This window comes from Chenopodium quinoa, unplaced genomic scaffold (assembly GCF_001683475.1).
Source record: "Chenopodium quinoa cultivar QQ74 unplaced genomic scaffold, ASM168347v1, whole genome shotgun sequence".
Taxonomy (NCBI): domain Eukaryota; kingdom Viridiplantae; phylum Streptophyta; class Magnoliopsida; order Caryophyllales; family Amaranthaceae; genus Chenopodium; species Chenopodium quinoa.
In genome coordinates, this window is record NW_018745188.1 from 1,326,622 (window position 1) to 1,340,470 (window position 13,849).

At 34.6% G+C, this 13,849-nt stretch overlaps 1 long non-coding RNA gene across 1 annotated transcript; it reads right to left on the minus strand.

Moving 5' to 3' along the window:
* Positions 1–927: 927 nt before the first annotated feature.
* LOC110710920 lies at positions 928–3,969 on the minus strand. The gene is made up of 4 exons (XR_002509226.1): positions 3,445–3,969; positions 1,856–1,978; positions 1,495–1,584; positions 928–1,314 (listed from the first exon to the last, which is right to left on the minus strand). It is a non-coding gene; the product is annotated as an uncharacterized LOC110710920 (long non-coding RNA).
* Positions 3,970–13,849: the final 9,880 nt, after the last annotated feature.

Consider the following 13,849-nt stretch of genomic DNA (forward strand, 5'->3'; position numbering starts at 1 on the left):
GAAAAAGGTAGAAGAGAAAGACAAGAAAGTTGGATTGAAAATGCTCATCAGATTTTAGGAATATTAATCAACCCGAACATACTCCTTAAAATGATCAAACATACTATGGTATTTGTTGATCACTTAGATTGCAATAGAGATCTATTTCATTTTTTTCGATTATGATTCTCATATTGCTCATCTTTAATGGATAATATTTTACTATTTTCTTAAAAAGAATGATAGCCTCCGAATGTAAAATCCAAGAAATAATTAAAACATTTTCTCGGTTTTATCTTCATTATCTTCTCACTTTTTTTTTAGAATAATATTTTTTTTTGTATCATACTCTTTTTTTTATTATTATTATTTTTTTTTTTAAGTACGACATTTTTTTTGTCATATTTCTCTCTTTTTTTTTGTGAGGCAATCATCCCAAGTAAAGTTCTCGAAATTTTATTTTTAAACCATAGAAGAGGTAAATAAATTATACTCTTAAATCAAGGTTGACCAATAACAACTAAAAAAAGATGAACATGAAAATAGGCACGTTTAATAATAAACATATTGATGACGTCCTATTAAGAGATGCGAACTTCTAATGACGAACTTCATATAAAGTAATGTCATTAGCTCGATTATAAAGTACGTAAACGAATCATCATAATAAAAAACAGTATCGCGCGCAATTTTCCGTCCTGCGCTAAGGTAGCACTAGTGGAAAAATAGCTATCCGTAATGGGCAAAACAGCCTACCCGTAACGGGCAACGGGCGTTACATATGCTGCCGTTACGGATAGGATATGTTATTCGTAACGGGCAGTCAGATTGCCCGTTACGAATACAATTGAACCCAAATTAAAAAAAAAAAAAATCTAGCAGGTGATACCTGCTAGTATGCTGCCAAATTTTAATTACTATTATAAATTATCAATTACAAAAAATAAATAATTTTAAATAATAATTTATACAAATATACAGTTATTCAATTAGCAAAAGCTATACAACATTCAAATGATTTTATCAATTAAAGAAATTAAAAACAAGTAATGCACTTGCTAATTGCTATAACTAAGATGAGATTCAAATTTAATACGTTGCTCTCTCTTTTGCTCATAATTCGAAACTTTCAGCAACAACAGCAGATTGTTGTTCTTTCTCGGGTTGTTCCTATTGTTGTTTAATTTTGGCGTGATTTCAGCAAAGGGGGGCAGTGGAGGAGGAACTGGAGGAAGCACTACCAACCATGTTGATTGTTGAACTGTTGAAGCCCCCGGAGAAGATCTGAGTAGCATATCTTGCCGTACTCTCGGTTTACTTATCACCATACCCAAACTAGCAAAGAATGATCCAAAATCAGAAAAAAAAAAAAAATAAAAAAATAAAAAAAAATTGATAGATCTGAAGCAAAAAAATGCAAACTACACTAGTGAAGAATCAAACACAAGATGCCTATATTATTTATTAAAGTTAAAAAAATATTATATACAATTTTAGCTTTACAATTTTACAAACCTGATTTTCAGCTCCCATAGGCACAGCAAGTGAACCGGGAATGCTAGAGCCATCACTACTTGTCATGTATCTCTCCTAATCAAGAAGAACCTGCAAAAAAAGAACTATTAAATATTAATCTACATAGTTAAAAATACACACACACATCAAGCTGAGGGCAGTGCTTGTAAGCCTTACATATATACTGCCTATGGAAATTATACAACGACACACACACACACTACACATTTATCAGGCTGAGAGCCGGAAAAGATCGAAAGGAAACCAGAGTAAACTATGACAGTTCCAGTGCTTGTAAGGCTTACATATATACTGCCTATGGAAATCATACAATGAATACAATAAAAGGAAAGGAAAATACCTGCTTAATAGTCTCTTGATGGGTGGCCAGAAGCTCTTTGTATTTCTCCTGCAGGTCTGACATCTCAGCTGAAGTTTCTCATATTCAGCAACAGTAGGTCCCCCTAATTTTTGTTGCACACATCTGTAAAACAAAAACTATAAAACATTAGGGTAGATGTTCATAATTAAAACAAGCTGTCATAACTTATAATCAATAGTTGTAGAATTATTAATAAAAGCACAGGGCATCTGTTGGGGAGTGGAATGACTGAATGAGCTCCAATCCAATCAAAAAAGAAATACAACCACTCCAAAAGTTGCCATTAAAATAAGTGTCTATAAACGAGTAACCAGTGAAATATATACGGATAAATCCCATAAGAGAATTTAAACGGTAGACAACAAATCCAACAACAAATCATATAATAAACTTGATAAGAAACAATTTGGTAGGGCGTTTAGAATATGGGACCTTTCTAAGAGTCTACTTAGTATCTATGTTCATAAATCTTGCAATAAACATGAAAATGACAGTAGCAGGTATCTCTTTAAGTGGCAACTTAAACCACACGACATCTTTGATGAGAAATCACCAGAAAGTAAGATCATAAGGAATGTCAATGGTATCAATTTCCTCATTTCAAGGACACTTGAGAACGAAACAGATAAACAAGAATCAAAACAAATCTTAGTCATATGTCAAGTTATCCTACAAATTTTGTAGAACAAACCAGAAAACAAAGACGAACAACTGCCAAACTACACAACTCGAACTACATTCGTTCCCAAAATCATAACATTCCTCTAATTCTACCAAGTTAAACCACCATAAACATCATCTCACCAGTACCTTTGAATAGCAGGCAGTTAATGCAGACGCTAACTTTCTATAATTAGACAACGTATACAGATGATGCTTTTACTCATATATCAGTATCAATTGTAATTCTTTGATATAAACAACTTGAATGTTCATCTTCTCTATGATAACAAATAGGCAGGTTATGCATTAATACAATCTTAACAAGTCATTGAATTTCTTCTCAAATCTAAGCGGCCAACTACATACTTTATCTAAAAATCGCAACTATTCATGGAGTCAAATTAAGTATATACCAGTAATACCACCATTTAATCATCCATTTCAATTTTAATATTAATTAATTCCCCCATAATTCTATAAGTTCTGAGATCTTAAGAATCCAGAAATGAACAACACATTTCGAATTATTTATTGCACAAATTAAACACTTATTCATTTTAAACTCTAATTATATACCAAATCCCACTAAAATTGATTAAATAATTTAAGTATATACCACTAATTTTATCATTAATCAATTAAACCACAATTCTTAAAATAAAAATTCACAAGATCTGAGATCTTGAACCCTAGAAAAAACAGTCCATTTCAAATCAAAAATTCTACAAATCAATCATTTACTCATTTCATTAAAATCATCACAACATGAATCAAACCCAACAAGATCCAATCCACAAAAACAATAAAACCCCATTTAAGATCTGGAAATTTCCAAAATCAAGGGCAAATCACAGATAAAAAAAAGGGGATTAAATCGAAAAATGACGAGATAAATAAAATTATACCTGGGTAGAGAAGATGTAGCAAGAACACCAACGAACTTCAGCAACAAGAGTAGTATGAGTCTCAATAAGAACAACAGTTTGAATAGTCATATGAAGAGATCCAGTCATCTTAGCACCTTTAAAAGGTTGAGAAGGACCAAATTCAATACGACAAGACATAAGTCCAGGATTTCGACTTCAGCAAGCTCGATTTCGAGTCTACCAGAGGTGGTCTTCTCGACTGACAATGGAGTCGCCGCCATTGTTGTTGAGCTTGAAGAACAGGAAGAGAGAGAAGACGAGTGAGGAAGAAAAGAAATGCGGGAAGAGAAATGAGCAGTGTTGACAGTGATTTGAGGAGAGAGAAAGAGAAGATGAGTGAGGAAGAAGAGAAATGCAGAAAGAGAGAGTGATTTGAGGAGAGAGAAAGAGAAGAGGAGTGAGGAAGAAATACGGCTGGGGAAGTATGTAGGAACCGATCTTTAACCCTAGAGAGTTATTTAGTTGTAACGGGATTTATATGTGTCTGTTACAATTAATAACTATTCGTAACGGGCGTTAATTTGCCCGTTACGATTATTAATTATTCGTAACGGACATTTTTTTGCCCGTTACAAATAAGTTTTTTCCGTAACGATCAAAAATTTTGCCCGTTACAATTACTCTTTTTGTAACGGATTTTATCATGTCTGTTACAAATAGGGTGTTACAAATGACAATTTTTCCACTAGTGTGGAAAGTGCAAATTCAAGAGTAGCATCTGCCACATGCGTTTTTTTTTTTTTTGCCAAAACGCAAAAAGAACGATAAAAAAACATTTATTTTTTGTTTTTTTGTGAAAATTCAAAAAGAACGATATAAAAAACATGATTTTGGATTTTTTGAAAAAAAACCGAAAAAAGACGGTCATAGTAAAAGTTAGACAACATTGTTAGCCAAAGAGATATTTTAGCACCTACTTAACGATTAACCTTAAAGCGGTAGTATCGTTTTCTCCGTATGATAATGCTCGTAAAGAGTCAAAGTCAAAGTTGAACAGTGGGCGCGCGCAAGACACAATGTTGCGCGGAGGTGCCGCGCGCAACTTCTAAACTTGCGCTAGGAGGGCATGCGCAACTTTGACAGTTGCACGTGCCACCTGGTAGATTCGACATTTTTTTTTAACCATAATTTTTTGCGAATTTTTTTATTATTATATCTCTAGGTAACAAGTTGGAATTAGTTAGATTAGACACAAAGCACATATTCATGTAGTCACAAAAGCACATAAAAGGAACCGTCAAAGCATATACAATGTCATTCTAAGGTAAAGGGTTGGGTGTCCCAAGGTACCATATCTTAAGGGACGATACACGAATCAATCACTCAACATGTTGACCCATGGCATAACCCTCCCAACATTTTGTTGGCGATATGGGTGGGATGATTGTTATTGATTTTGGGATAGGAGCCTAGTGTTGGCAACCCCTAGTCAATGAGTCAATCCCCAATGGTTTAACTGTGTTATGATTATGCATGATGCAATGTTGCTTGTTTGATTTTTACTTTTGTGTAAAAGAAAGATATTATGCGTTCGAGTCTCGTTCTCTAACTAGAGATTACCCAAGTTAGTTCTCGTTACAATCCATAGGCAACCTAGTGTTGGAAACCTTGAACCATAACTACGAACTAATCTTGTAACCTCTAAGTCCCCAGTGGAGTCGCCACTGTAAGGAGGGTGATCCCATCGTAGGGGGCCCTTCCTTGATGCCCATGGCCATTTAAAAGCCTAGGATTTTACACTTGTTAGGGTGTATTAGGATTTGAATTTCTGACTGTTTGGGGGACCTTGAATTAGAATAGATCTTGTCATCACGCTTTTTTATAAGAAACAAGTAGGGAGTCGCCAATGAGTTTTAGGAAAACTAATAAACCTCGTTCATGCCTTTCTACCATATGGAGTTCATGGGATAATTAGCACAAATCGTAAGTTTACCCATGCCCAAATTGGTCTACATAAACTAGAAATGATTTCGGGAGCGAGGGTACTAAAATAACGTTCCTTTTAGGGAGGAATCGCTATTCTAGCCCTAGTGCGGCCTCTGCTAGCTCTTCCTTTTTCACAATTTCATCACCAAACAATATATGCAACGCAATACCTAAAACTAAGTTAGTTGATTTTATTTACACGCATTAATCATGTAGGAATTACATTGCAAAATCGTTATTCTTTATTTAATTCAAATTCGTGAAAGGAGCAAAAGTAAACAAGATTTGCCTTGGCTTAGGTGATCAATCAATCAATTAATTTTTCAATTCTAATCTTATTTAAAACAAATTACTATGTGATCAAACAACACTATTTATTCAATTAAAGTTACTTAAACAATAAAGGAAAAGTGATTTATCTAAGTGCTCAGGAAACTAAACGTTCTTCTTTTGTGTTAAATCTCCGTTTAATGTGTTTATGGACTTTCTTTCTTCTTCGTACCTCCAAGGGTTTCAATGGATTCAATTAGGCTTGGAAAGTATTTGTGAAGAGAAAATAAAAAGTAGTATGATAGTAAGAGAAGTTGAGAGATTAGGGTTTTGAGAATACTAGGGTTTTAATTCTGATTTTTTGGTCCGTTAAGAGCTGAACGAAGACCCCTATTTATAATCATAGGGATCTAGGTTTAGGGTTTTAGAGTCACGCCGTCAGGTGGCGCGCGTAACTCTTTGAGTCGCGCTGGGTGCCGCGCACATATCAATGAGTCGCGCGTGCCAGGCGCGCGCAACTGATTGAGTTGCGCTGGTTTGCGGTTTGCCTTATACGAAAGCACGTTTTTAAAAATTCCATAACTTTTGATTGCGGATTTAGATTAAGGCATGTGAGATATCAATGGAAACCTCTGAATGTCTACTTTCCAATGCCGTTTGAATTAGGTTAAAATATGTTATGGATCAAAATTTATGGCCGTTGGAGTGCAAGGGTATCGGTTTTAGGGCCCGGTTTAGTGTTTTAATCATAACTTCTTTGTTTTGGCTCGGGATTTTGGGCATATAATATACCTTTGGAAAGCTCTTTGAAAGGGCTATCCATTTTTATAGGCTTTGCATGGGAATTTGATGGTTGGTTTATCTGTTTGGCTTGGTTTTTCAACAATGTAGGTTCCATTGGATCCAATCTTGCATTTGACGCATTTGGGTCCGTTATTAATCAAGTTAAAACATGTATGAACATGGTTTAGGCCTAATTATTAATCAAACAAGGTTCTAAGATAAATTGGTCTCAAATATGGGTTTCAAATTACTTCATAATTCTTTTCATAGTCCATAAACGCTTCAACTTTGATCTAGCATGAAAAACGGGTTTTTGTAACATCATCGCACTTCCTTTCGGAGCAAGAGGCCAAAAGTAGGTGTCTACACTTCCCTCTTTCTATATCTTCTTCTTCCGCATTTTAGTTCAATTGTCTTATTTTGTAAGGTAGGGTTTCAAATTCTATAATTAAGACCTCACCGAATTGACAATTCAAAATGAAGGGGAAAATCATGTGTAATTAAGATTACTGAAATCAAATTGGGGAATTTTTCAAACATAATTATTTATGGTTAGCATCTTTTAATTGCCACCTCTAATTCTGTTGTATTTGTGCAGTGTATGATTAACATTATAATTTATAAGAAGAATAAGGTTGTTGAATAATAAGTGTATGCGCAGATCATTCTAGAATAAAGATTACTAATAAAGTCAATTACTAAAGATTATTCTATCTATTATTTTTAATTTTGGGACGTTTTAACACATGTAAAGCAACTAAATTTTATTGAAGTGTGCGGCGATCCGTAGGGGGGCCGGGCAAGAGATGATCCAATTCAACAACATAAAAAGCCAATCCAAATAAATGGATGCGTTGGCGCTGACGATGACTAAAAAAGTGAGAAGGGGTGATTAACCAAATTAATAAAGGATAATTATCAGCCGTTTTGGATTTTGTTATTCAAAGGGTTCTTACTTTTGATGTATACATCCACCATCACTTGCATTACATTACATTATGGGATGTCGGCCATGTGTTCTTTTGGATAATTTCATTTGCAACTTCATTTTTAATACAATCAAAATGTATCCACTAATTATTTATACACTAATTAAGGAAATAAGTCATGGAAATTGGTTGTTTAGATAAAATAAACGAAGAGCTTATTTGTTTGGATTAGTCATATTCATGTAATTAGTGATTTAGTTTTGGTCATACTTGTTTCTAGTGCCCATTAATTTTATAAGGTCCTAGTACTAATAAAGTTATTCATCTTGATTTTTAATACAAGTTTAAATTGGATTCTTTATATATGAATCAATGCTTGAGCTTGAGTTTGAAAAAATTATTTTATGATATAAACTAACGATTATGATTTAGTAATTAGTATTGTCGAGTCTAGTAGTTTAAATTTCAATAAGTGAATTGAGAAAGTTTTTTTTTTTTTTTTTTTTTTTTTTTTTTTTTTTTTTTTTTTTTTTGTAGGAAACAGAACTAGATTAGTAAATAAAGTTAATGGCCAAGGCCAACTTACAAAAGCAACTCACCATAGCTACGGTGGTTGATGCTGTAGGGGGTACCCCCTCCTACAATTAGCTAAACACAGTTAACTAAGTTTGGTGAATTGAGAAAGGTTTAATTACATACACCCCTCAAAAAAATTGTGGTGAATTTAATAGATCGAAAGTGTCCTATCTAATTGAAAGTTGAAACTTGTTATATGTTGATTTAGTCTAGATTAAAAGGCAAAACTCTATGGAAGGGGGCCCGGGGGTAAAATAGGAGAATCCCATTGACGAATATTGTCAACACCCTGTGATTAAGACTCTAGTCGTCTATAGTTGTCTTAATTTGCAGATGCATACAAGGTGGACGACTTTTGTTAAATACTACTGACGTCTGATGTATGTCATACTTATGGTAATGATTCTGCTAAAGAGAGTATTACTCGTTTTGCATTAATGTTCCTTAATGTTATCTAGCCACCAACTTTGGCTGCCACTACCTATATATATATATACATGAGTTTAGATGAGTATAATTACAATACTTCATACTTATCAACTGTTCTATTCATTACATTTACATATTCAAGCTAAGCATGGTTGTAGTACGAAAACCGTTTCTAGTGTTGTTCCTTATTATCCTCAGCTCACTTGCTGTTTTAGATTCGCGTCTTTTACCTATGTATGGTGACAAGACGATTGACAGTAAAACATTATTATGTAAGTTAGGGGTTGTTGCTCATCATCAGGAGGTCAAGCACAACTTACACGAAATGGCGGTCGATGAAGTAGTAACAGAACGAGGTGCTCCGGATGGTCCTGATCCTCAACACCATTTTATTCCTTCAGCAAAACCATAGTACAATAATGTCATTTATTATTGTGCTTGATCCATTGACCGTTGTTGCCTATTTAGTAGGTAGTTATAAATGGTTATTATCGAAACAAATATGTACCGTAAGTAATCCTTCTTTTTAAGAAACTAATAAATATATAAAATAAATAATACCTCCGTTTATATTATTTGTAACGATTTAACATAAATTAGAGAGAAAAAAATATCTAATCGTCGCAAATAATATGAAACTGAGGAGTAAATAAATGTAGTATTGTAAGTAATCTAAGTATTTTGTAAGGAAAGTTTATCCCATGCATTATATAAACAATACCGAATTTTTACCATATACCCTGAATTTTTTGTTTGTTCATCGTATACCTTGAATTTTTTTAAATTCATCATTTACCCCCGAGTTTTCACAAAAATACATCATTTACCCTTGATGACTAATGATTGTTAACTTTGTCAGTCATTAGGACCCAAAATCACCCTAAATACACTCCCCCTATCCCCCGAACCACCCACATTCCTGTGTTCCACCCCCAAAACCACCCCAAATTTCCTTTTCTCATAATCAAAATCAATCATACGGATATGGTTATGGAGATTTGGAGTGGTTTTGGGGGTTAGAGAAAGGAGAGTAGTTATTTCGAGGATGAGGGGAGAGATAAGGTCGTTTCGATGCATAATTAACAAACATTCACTTATCTTTTTGGTATTAGGGGTATATGTTGAATTTGTGCAACAACTCAAGGGTACATGGTGAATTTGAAAATTTTCACTGGTATATAGTGAATAAACAAAAAACTCAGAGGCGTAAGGTGAAAAAACCAATATACGCAGACATGGAGTACGTGTTCTTTGCGTCTCTTTGCCAATATTCATTACCAGTTAAGTACCTTAAAAAGAGGGCTTTTGAGAATTAATACCCTAAAAAAAGTTGTTAATTACTACCCCTAAAATCAATTAATTCTAGTAACTACTACCTTCTTCCCTAATCAGCCTACGTAATCATTTAATGACATCATTATCTATTTAAATTATAATTAATAGCTCTAATTTTAAACCATTATTAATTAGATAAACCCTTGCACCACCACCACACCACCTCCGACAGCTCCCCCGCCGTGAATCTTGTTCCCCTTTCGATCTCCTACCACGAAAACCATCCCTCCCGTTCCCATACCACGAAATCCAATCTAATCCCCACTCATTCTCTCGCCATTATTACCACCTCCCTCCCGCTTCCCACCACGATTCCCACCCTGCCATGAAACCCATCCCCAGCCCCTTCCGTTCCCCCACAACGAAATGAAGCCCATTAAGTTGATGGCTGAGCTATTTCCAAGGCTTGGGCGAAGGGGAGAGGTGGTAATCGGGATTTGGGAAAAGGGAGGGGATGATTTTAAAGGGTAGGGACAAAAGGAGGGGCTATAATTGTGGTGTGTTTGTAGTGGAAGAACGCAAAATGGTAGGTTTCGTGGTGGATGACCAAGAGGGGGATAAATTTCGGGGTGGGAGAGTTGTCGGAGGTATTAAAGGGGAGTTGTTGGAGGTGGTGTGGAAGTGGTACTAGGGTTTATATGATTAATTAAGGTTTTAAAGCTACTAATTACGATTTCATCAAATAATTATATCATTAGTTCAAAATCTTAAGTAGACTTATTATGGAAAAAGGTAGTAGTTACTAGATTAATCGGTTTTAGGGGTAGTAACCATCTTCGTTATGGAAAGGATTTACTATTGCAACGAAAAATCCCGAGAAAACGCTAACTTTGTCGAGCTTCTTTCTTCCTTCCTAATAGGTTCTCCTCCCCCGCGCTTACCCACCATATGGGTCCTATTCAACCTCTCTATCGAATAGTCGGCTCGAAATCCCCTTCCTTTAAGTGTCTAGGTCGCACTTTCTTGTTTCAAGCCCTGGCCATTCTCCTTTGATAGCATTGCCCATGACAAATAGCAGACATCCTACTCTTAGGTAATTGGATTTGATGAAATAATTGCATAATCTATAATAAGTTTAATGTCTATTATTCCTTGAAAAATGTACAAAATAAGCAAATGTTTGTCCATATTAGGACTAAGTAATTAAATATTTTGATTAATTTAGAATGAGTAGACCTTCTACAAAATTTATTCAAAAATGAGTTATGGCCTATTTGTATTGGGTATAACCAAATGTATAGATTAATTGTTATATGTGTCATAATATGATTGAATCTATTATAATATTAACATAAAAATTAATTATTAGAAATAATAATATATATAGAAATAAAATTACCCCTCCCCATCGCAAGCTAGCCCCTCTGTCAGCCACTGCAACCATCAACTTCCTCCCCCCCCCCCCCTCCTTCTCTCTCTTTATTAGATGGCGGGCTTTTTTTAATCAAGTGGGCCGGTATAGGATTGTTTTGGGGTGGTGGGGTGGGCTTTGGTGGTTAGGGTTGAGTTTTGGAATATATATATAGTGAAATTTTGGTGTTTAAGGTGGATGTTCGAGGTGGGTAGGTGGGTTGTGGGAGGGTCGTTTTGCCTTTATGGAATTTATAGGATGGAGTTTCGAGATGGATGAGAGGGTATTTATGTAGGTTTTGGTGTTAAAAGAATCAATGATAGATATTATAACTCGTGTCATAATTATCCTATGCCAAATTCTTAATTAATCAAAAGTTTGGCTTATTTTTATGAACTAATGATAGATACTATGACTCGTGTCATAATTATCCTATGCCTTCTCACTCTTAACTAATCAAAAGCTTGACTTATTTTGAACTAATCGTGCAAAGAATTGCTTTTGATACTTACTTAAAATCTTCTCATACCATTATTTCTCATACAAGTAAAGTTTGCAGTTCCCTTTATCTTTATTACTATCACATAATACATCAGTGAAGATCTTTTTTGTTTAGTTTCAATGTTTATTTTATAAATACTACCTCCATTACATATTATTTACAACGATTTGACATAAATTAGAGAGGAAATTGTCTAATTGTTGCACAAAATATGTAATAGAGGTAGTATCTAATTTTTATAATTTTTACTAGCTAATAGACAATTGAAGATGTTTAATTAGCTATAACTAAACAAATGCAATGACACATTTCATTGGAACTTGAAAAGTGCATGATTCCTCTGTTTCATATTAGATGGCACATTTCATTTAGCACATTTGTCAATGCATAATTTCTAATGCAAATACCCTTAATTTTATTTTAGTAAAAAATGTAAAAAAAAAAAAAATGTTGTTTGATAAATAGATGTTGAAATGAATCTAACTTAACCCCACTTGAATATATTTTTATCAACACAATACAAAATAATAATACAAAATCTAAGGAAGTTATAATGTATGTACAAAGTCAAATTGAGTCATCTAACTTGCAACGGATGAAGTATAATATAAGTAGAAGAAAACAGTTGATGATCATAAATAGTGAACAGAAAATCATGTAATGGAAGGATTTAGCATTTATTGTAATCGTGAATGAGCAAACTAGATCGAAAAATCAACTCTTGAATTGGATTAAAATAAGTTATAGGGTTTTTTTGTTTTTTTTTTTTGGACAAAAGATACTATTAAATAAAATCAAAATTACAACCTAAACAAACTAAAACAAGAACACATAAACCTACACACACTAAATACCACTATAGAAGATCGAAGATAACAAAATATGAAAAAGGTCTTACAACAAAGCAGTAGTTGCGGAGCGCGGACAACCCAAAAAACCAAACTTCATCCAAACTACGGACCAAAAGAAGCCGAATGAACTGAAACATTCGAGATGGACCAAGAGCGCAGACCACAAACCTTGAAGAGAACCCAAGTTGGAATTGAAAGCGATGGAACTCGTGATGGAAATTTTTAGTAGACGGAAGAACCCGAAATATGCCTCTTGTTGTTGAAGAACAGACCTATAACACCATTCCACTCTTAGGGGTCGAAAAGTATAACTACATCCTAGATAGGAGTTTGGGAATAAAACCTATAGAATCATTTCCTTTAGCCCAAACATTAAAGATGGGTAGCCTCTTTCTACATATTGATTAACAACGATAACTGACCTTGTCATCACCACAACTAACAATGGGATGATGGAAATTGTTTGAATGCCCTTATCATCCCACAACCTAGCAACGAGACCCATAAACCACACTCTTCCTCCAAAACCACACTCCTCCTGCAAATTTCACATACAAGGAACACCATCCACCTGCGCAAATAACATTCCCCCCTAGAAAACTGTTTTAACTATCAGAGGAACACATCTATACCCCGACAAGGATACTAGTAGGACCACCATACCCATACAACAAAAAAGGAATTGCTTAATCTTACAACCTACAAAACCCAACAAGGCTCCAAAAACCACGACAACACTTCAATAACTTCCAATACTAAAATTAGTATCTGAAACTCTAACTCATGACCAAGCAAAGAAAGAGAATAATTTTAAAACAACAACCTAAATAAAAAAGCATACAACTTAAACCAACACAACATAATTAAACTAAAGGAAAAACAAAAACAACCATTAAAAAAAGCAAGCAAACTACCTACAGAGGAACGACAACCTCAATGGCAAAAAATCAAGCCACAACCAAGCAACCCAACCCTCCACCAAGAAAAATCATCAACGACCACGTAAATAACCCCTTACCAAACCTAACCTTGGATACACCAGGAAACCCTAACCTTAAGTTCACCTTTACTGTCGGGAATTAATTAACGAAATTCCTTTCGACGACAACGTTAGGACTAGCCTTTGGTTTATGATTCGTTGAATCAAGTCGCAAACACTAGATGATGGTCCAAAATTAAACAAAACCAAGACCGAAGAGGAACCTCTGAACTTTACACCAACTAACCAAAAAACAAAAACTAAAAGCAAAAAAAGAAAATAGGTAGGCTAGGGGGAGCGCCCTAGTCGCCGGTGAGCAGGGGCTGAGAAAAAGGGGGGGACGGTGGAGGCGGTGGAAGATAGGGATGGAATTAGAGAGAGATTATAGTTTGCATCTTTGTTATACTTTTAAAACTAGTTGAGATTAAACTAGTTAAGATTGTAGGTAGCTTT